The following is a 7966-nucleotide window of genomic DNA, read 5'->3' on the forward strand; positions in this document are numbered from 1 at the left end:
TCATCCATTTCTTTAAGGGAATTTTTCATCTCCTGTTTAAGGGACTCTATCACTTTCATAAAGTCAATTTTTTCTACTTCTTGATTAAGGTGTTCAAGTCCTCCTGTTGTATGTTCGCTGGGTTCTGGTGTTTTTATGTTGTTTTTCAGATTGTTGCAGGAATTCTTGCATTGGCGCCTGCCCATCTATTCCTCTGAATGCTCCCCTATGGATCTTCTGGTACAGGATCAGGTCCCTTTGCTGGCCAGGGACCTCACAGCAAAAGGCCTACCTTGCTGCAGGCAGGGTATTGAAACAAAGGAACTCCCGCTGGCCTGGTTGCACTCACCACCTCATCCCAGCACCCAAACAGGCTGAGCTGGGGGATCTTATGGCCCCAAAGAGGGGAGGAAGAAGGGAGGGTTTTCCTGGGTGCAGGCTGGGGTGGTATAGGAAAAGAGAGGCAGTAGCGGGGGAGAATAGCCCCTGCAGGAAGAACGGCAAGTACAGGGGGTTGAGGAATGTCCGTGCTCCATCTCCTGGGCTGCTGCCACAGGTTAGGAACTCACTCACCCCTCTGATGGCTCTTCTGGTACAGGATCAGGTCCCCTTGCTGGCCAGGGACCTCACAGACAAAAGGCCTACCTTGCTGCAGGCAGGCTATTGAAACAAAGGAACTCCCACCAGCCTGGTTGCACTCACCACCTGGTCTCAGCCGAATGATCGACTTGATATGTTGTTAAGGTCAGATTTTAGAGTATTTTATTGGGAAATTTTATGTTTGTGTTTTTGTGAAGGAGATTGGGTCTGGAATTCTAAGTTTTGGTGTATTTTTTATGGTTTGATACAAATCAGACACTGGATCCATAAACAGAGTTGAGAAGTGTTCTTTCCTTTTTGTATTTTATAGACTAGTTTGGGAGTTATTAGTTTTAGAACACTTTAAAGGTTTGATAGTTTAGGCAGAGAAGTCATCTGGGCCTGGACATTTTGTTGGGAGATGTTTTTGTTGCCATTTGAATCACATGCTGGTTCTGGATCTTTTTATGGTATGCGGTTGTGGTGCTGGAGGGATGACTCCAGTTCAGACTACTTACCACTCTTACAGAAGACCCAGGTTCGGTTCCCAGTACCTGTGTCAGGTGGCTCACAACTGCCTGTAACTTAGGCTACAGGGAATTTCCTCTTCTGACCTTTGTACACACACACACACACACACACACACACACACACACACACTAACATTATACAAGATTTAAAGAAAAACAAATAGCATATTTGTCTCTTTTTGCATAAAAGAATTGGATCATTTCCAACATATTCATTTGGAAATTCATTCAATTCTTTTAGACTTTCACAATTAGTGGTATATAAGGTTTTGTTTTTTGATTTGTTATTGCGACATGGTTTCACTGTATGTTCCTGCCTGGAGCTCACTATATGAACCAAGAAGGCCTTGAACTCAGAAAACCACTAATCCCTGACTCCCCAGTCTTAGTATCAAAAGGGTATTCCAAAATGCCTAAGCTTTTACAGTATGTTTTTATAATTTTCTGAATTACATTGTTCTTTCATCTTGTTTGGGTCTTTTGTCTTTCTCTTTTGATTGTTTAATTTGGTTAATCGTGCCAGATATGGTGGTACATGCCTTTTGCCCCAGTGCTCAAGAAGCAGAGACATGTGGATTTCTATGAGTTTGAGGCCAACTTGGTCTATATAGTGAATTCCTGGCAAGCCAAGACTACCGAACAAGTCCTTATCTGAAAACAAACAAACAAACAAATTGTAAATTTATTTTATTTTTTCAGAAAACCAACTTTTCATTTCCTTCATTCTTTGTATTTTTATTAGTATTTCTACTTATCTTCTTAATTGGAGTTGTTTTAATTTATATTGTGACAATTTCATATGGTAAACAAGGTATCTTATCATTTCCAGCCCCAAAGCCTGTACAACTCTCCCTAAGCACTCGCAAGACATTCTCCTTCCCTGCTCCATGTTCTTTTCATTTGTTGTATAACCCACGAGATCCAATTAGTGCTGCCTGCTGACTGATCTTGTTGGCTTGGCCTTGTCCTGGTCACCATAGTAGCAATGAGTTCTAAAGTGCAAATAGTTATGTCCAGAGCACAGCTCGTTACCACTTTCTTCCCCACCTTTTTGCTCTTACGTTGTTTTGGTTCCCTCTTCAGTCACGCCATGTTCCTCGAGTGTTGCTGATGTAGATGTCCTATTTATCTCTCCTTACTTTAATTATTTCTTAGTTATTTCTTCCCAAATACTACTTTTGAGTTTGGCTTATTCTTGTTTTTACAAGACTCTAAGATACACCATTACTTTATTTAAGATCACTCTTAATTGTTTAATGTAGAGGATGATAACTCTTAACTTCCTATTAAGACTGCTTTCATTGTATCCTGTAGGTTAAGGTATGTTGTGCCTCCATTTTATTTCAACTCCATGAATATTTATTTCATTCTTGATTTCTTCAATGACCCATTCATTATTCAAAATTATGTTCTTTAGTCTTCATGACTATGTGTACTTTCTGTAGTTTTTCATCTGCTGTCAATTTCTAACTTTGTTACTTTGTGGTTACACAATATACAAGAAGTTATTTCAATGTTCAAATATTTCTTAAAACTTTGGCTCTTAAACACAATCTATTTTTTGCACAAAGTTCCATCCATGGGTTGCTGAAATGTATATATATTTCTGTATATCATATACAGTATATATATACTGAAGTATTTGAGTGGAACATGATGTCATTTGACTCTGTTATTTTTTTATTTTTATCATGATGATCTGTCTGTTAGTAAGACTGGGATATTTAAATCACGTAATATTAATGTGTTAGGGTTACTGTATAACTTTTTACCCAAAAGTTTATGAAAGTGAATGACACAAGGTTTGGTATGAATACATTTGGAATCCATAGTATCTTCTTTTTGTTTTTGTTTGAATGTGTGTGTGTGTGTGTGTGTGTAAGAGAGAGAGAGAGAGAGACAGACAGACAGACAGAGAAAGAGAGAGAGAGAGCATGTGGTGAATCATGAGTGTGGGTAGGTGTGATTGCCATGCATGTGAGTGCAGAAGCCAGCTTTTGACATCAGGATGTTTTTTTTTTACACACGTTATCACCTTATTTTTTGGAGACAAAGCACTCCTCACTGAACACAGAGCTTGCGGGTTCAGGTAGGCCAAATCTGTGTCTGCTTCCCAGTGCTGGGTTACAAATGCACATTGAAGTGCCTGGCTTTTAGGTGGATTCTGGGGATCCAAACTCACGTCTTCCTGTTTTCATACCAAGCAATTTAGCAACTGAAGCATCTACCCAGCGCCACTGCAAGGTACTCTTAATAGAAAATTCTGTGAATCAGTTTGAAATGAGCTTCATTCTCTCTCCTGATTTAGTTGGCCTTGAGGTCTGTTTTATCAGAAAGGACTTACTGACAACTGCTTGTCTCTTAATTACATTTACTGGAATACATACCATTTTCCATTCTTTCCACAAATATTGTATCTCACATTGTGAATTACATTCTTGGAGGCAACAAATACATGGATACTTTCCAAAATCAAATCTGCTGGCCTGTGTTTTATTACAAGGAACTTGAATTTATTTAAAATACAGAGTTATTACTTAAAGGTATATATTCTGTCATTTTGTTGATTTTGTGATGTTTGGTGGTTTCCTAAACCATATTGTTCTAATACAATATCACCCCATACCTCTTGAATGTGCTTATCATTTTTTTCAGCCCAACAAACTCCTTCTGGTACCCCTTGTAGAACTGGCTTTGTGGTCATAAATCCCTCAATTCTTTATAATTAAAAATTTTCCCCCTCATAAATTATAGTAGATAATTTTGCTGGGTATAGAAGTCTAGTACAACTGTGGTCATCCTGAACTTGAAATACGTCATTCCCAGTCTTTCTTGCTTTTAAAGCTTTTGTAAAGAAACCAACTGTTATAACTATAGACCTGTCTTTCTATTGTGACTTTGTGTTTTTCTCAGATCTCAATGCATTTTCTTTGTTATATATAGTTATTGTTTGAATTATAATATCATACAGAAATTTGTTTTATGATCCGCCCTATTTATGGTTGATGTGCCTCTTGCACAATAAAGGGCCTATCTTTCCCTAGATTTGGTTAATTTTCTGCTATTTGTATTAAAAATCTTTTTTTATTCTTTTGGCATGAAATTCTTCAAAGCTCATAATTGATACATTTATTAATTTGTAATATTCCATGAGGTCAGGAAATTACTAACGGGCCATGGAGTGGGACATCCAAAGGGGTAGCGATATCACGTACTGGTTGGTATAAAGGGAAGAAAGAAAATAACAGAACAGGAAGGGTTAAACTAGGCAGGGGAAGTGGAGGATAAGATAGAGAATGGAGTTTGAGGAGAGATAAGTAACACTAAGACATTTTGGAAAATACATATGGCAACCTGCTACTATAGATGCTTCACACATATATATTCACATATGTATTCACACACATATATGTATATATTTATGTATATGTGTGTATATATATATATATCACAAAAAGCTAAAATTGAATTACCCTATAACAGAGAATGTTTCTACTAAACACCAAAGATTAACGAATCAAAAGTCCAGTGTTGGTAATGGAATATAGTTTATGGAATTGTTGGCCAATGAGGTTCCACTAATCCCCAACCATTAAAAACTATGCCTATTGCTTTGCTTACCTTCCAGAACTTAACAGTAATACCATATTGCTAAAGCTATCACATGCCTGACTCATCGTAGACCATGCCATAATCAAGTTAGTGCAAACCTAGAAGCTTCGTCCCTACTGGCTATACTTTATCATGCTGGAAGGTGCTATGCCGGCCACTGAAGGACAGTATCACTCACTAATCATATTCAGCTAGAAGTCCTCTGAGCTATGACAATGACTGACCTGGAAAAATTTCAATAGTCTCATGAACATCATGGGAGCAAACAACCACTTTCTGATTAGATTTAAGTCCCACTCCACAGGATGAAACTTATTCATTATTGGATCAAGAAACTATGTATGACTAGATAGATCATAGACCATAGGGGGGAATCTACTGCTATTATGCTATAAAGTGGACATAGTATTGAACTGAATCGTAAATACTTATCATTATAACTGTAGATCTAGTCATTTCTCATACCTGACCTTGGGAACTTCTATTTTTAATAGATGGCGATTAACACAGTGATGCGTAACTGGCCAAAAGTCCAGAGAATAAGGGACTGTGGAATGCTCAGTCCAAAAAGGCACCAACATCTGCTATGAATTCTACATTTTATATCCTATATTGACTTTCATAGTTTGTTCAACTATTCCTATGCTCTTGAAGTTAATCCAGTTAATTGATATTCTCTTTGAACATATTTACAAACTTGTAAGAGTTTTCGACTCCTTATATGGACTTCGACTGAAGCCTCTCTCACTGAGAATCATTGCTCTGGGATTGACAGTGTTCAGAATTACGTTGTCTTGACTTTTCATGCAACTTGTATTTCTGTGTTGGAATTTGCATATCAAGAATTAGATCATTGCTGAAATTTTACTTAGGTCACCTTTATTCCCTGAGTTGAAGTGTTTGCAATGTCTGGGAGGGACTAGGTTGTAGTAGAATTGTGGGATACTTTCCTCTCTTAGACTGCTCCTTAAAACACCAGGTTCTGTCTCTGATCCTATCCTGAAAACAGAACATCTTTTCCAACAACAATCACCATCCAAAGTTAAACCCTCAATGAAAACAGCAAGAGTTTGCTACAATAAAATTACTCCATTTTTATTTTTAGTGACTATAAAATTGGGAATTGGCAATTCTTTTTAACCCAAAAGCTTAAAAACTGTTGTGCTCTTTCTTTCTGGCTTCCATTTTTTCCTCTCTTATTATTTATTTACTTATTGAATGAGTGTACAGAATAGTTGGTAGGGGAACATGTTGACAGAGATGGGGGATGGTGTGCAGAAAAAGACAGAGGCAGAGGTCCTCCTTCTCTGGCTTTTTCTCATGATTCAACAACAGGAAGCAGACCTAACAAAGAATCTCAGGAAAAAAAGTAACTCTCTAAAGTCAAAATTCCAGGACTAAAGTCAAGAAAACCAAAGCAAAAACCGAACCTTGATTTTATTGTACGCAGAAAAAGATGGAAAGAATTCATTGTTGAATAAATTTCCACATAGCTTTGAGATAATGCTTCAAAAATGTGAGAAGACTGTGGGTTCACCTTGGGCTTTAGATGCATACACATTACTGCTGAAGAAGTCAGGAGGTTATAGGTCAACATTCTTTCAGATATAAGTAATAGGAAAGAAAACAGAAATGGACTTATGGAGAAAAACAGGAAATATGTTGGCTTAAAATTAGAAAATCTTGACGGTGCTCTGTTTCCAGTGAATGCAGGATTTTGGTACAGCAATGGGATGGTGGAGTGGGTTTTTTTTCTGCCCTTTGTTCACTTTGTTGACTAGACTCTCACTTAAAGGTCAACAATTTAATTCTACCAGTCCATGTTGAGATTTCTGTGGGAGACAGATCACTTGGGGGTAACATCCTTAAAATATTATAGAAAGAGCATACCCTGAAGGACTGCTTGGGCCACAGCTTCACCTCTGAGGACATGAAGAAACGGGGTACTGGAAGCATATGGACCACACCTGAGTGTTCTGATCACTTGTAGTAAACTGCTGTGTGATTATCAGTGGAACGAAGGCCATGAGGGGAGAAATAGCCAAAAATGGTGGGACATGGAGATAGTACTTTCCTTTCCTCGTGCCTTTGAGAACTTTGAGAAGAACATTTCAGTGCGACTTGAAATTTAAATGATGCAGAGCAGATTCACCTGGCACTCAAGCATATGAAACACAAGACCATTAGAACTTGATTAATTAATCTTTTATGTGTTAAAAATAGAGCAATAGGAAAACCACTACCTGCTCACCTCTGAGATTTGAGATTGTACCTCAAAGCATACACTGTGGCATAAAAAGGAAGAAGATCAGCAATAGAGACTTTTCAGTTAAAGGAAAGGGACAGCCAGGGCTGGACTGTGAAAAATCATCATCAACCTTCACACTTCTTATCATCCTTAAGGCTACAAGGGAGCCTTTGTCTCCTATCTCCCTAGAGAAATGATGTCAAGACGCTGACTGTTTCTTAGAACAGACTATGACCAAAAATATCTTGAAGTGTTTACATACATAACCCAGATTTTCAAGGCAACCCTAGCCTTGGGGTAAGACTAATGTTGTGCCAAAGCCACAGAGAACCTTCGGCAGCACTCTTGTAATCAGTCTAAAGAAATGCAGTATTATTTAAATTTCTGGAGTACCATGTTTTCAAAGATCCCTTGGGGATGTCTCCGTTAAGCTCTGAGAATTCGATATCCTGGGCATTACATTGGTATAGCACAGCATTTTCTTTCTTTCTTCCTTTCTTCCTTTCTTCCTTTCTTTCTTTCTTTCTTTCTTTCTTTCTTTCTTTCCTTCCTTCCTTCCTTCCTTTCTTTCCTTCTTTCTTTTTCTTTCTTTCATTTTATTCGAGGCAGGGTTTATCAGTAGCTATGGAGCCAATTCTGAAATTCGCTCTGTAGATCAGGCTGACCTAGAACTCACAGAATTCTGCCTGCCTCTACCTCCTGAGTGCTGGGATTAAAGGCACGTGCCAACATCACCACCCAGCTAGATAGCATTTTAATATCAATGACATTGAGTCTATAAATTGTTTGGAGGCAAAATGACAGTTGAACAACTGGACGGACTTGGCAGATCTTCTCATCTTTTTTTGTCTTCTGAAACTTCTTTCATCAGTATTCACACCCATCAGCAACCTTACTTCTCTGTGTGCTCATTTCATATCTACTGGGAATGGGGTTGCTCTCAACAAATTCTTGCTCAGGTGTTTCACTGTTAATCTCTAAAATCGATGCGTAATTTGTACACTGATATTTTATTCAT

At 38.0% G+C, this 7966-nt stretch overlaps 1 pseudogene; it reads left to right on the forward strand.

Annotated features, from left to right (window-relative positions):
• The first annotated feature begins 4264 nt into the window (after positions 1-4264).
• LOC101985643 overlaps positions 4265-7966 on the forward strand; it is a 142309-nt pseudogene continuing 138607 nt past the window's right edge.

Source organism: Microtus ochrogaster, linkage group LG10, assembly GCF_000317375.1.
Source record: "Microtus ochrogaster isolate Prairie Vole_2 linkage group LG10, MicOch1.0, whole genome shotgun sequence".
Lineage (NCBI taxonomy): Eukaryota > Metazoa > Chordata > Mammalia > Rodentia > Cricetidae > Microtus > Microtus ochrogaster.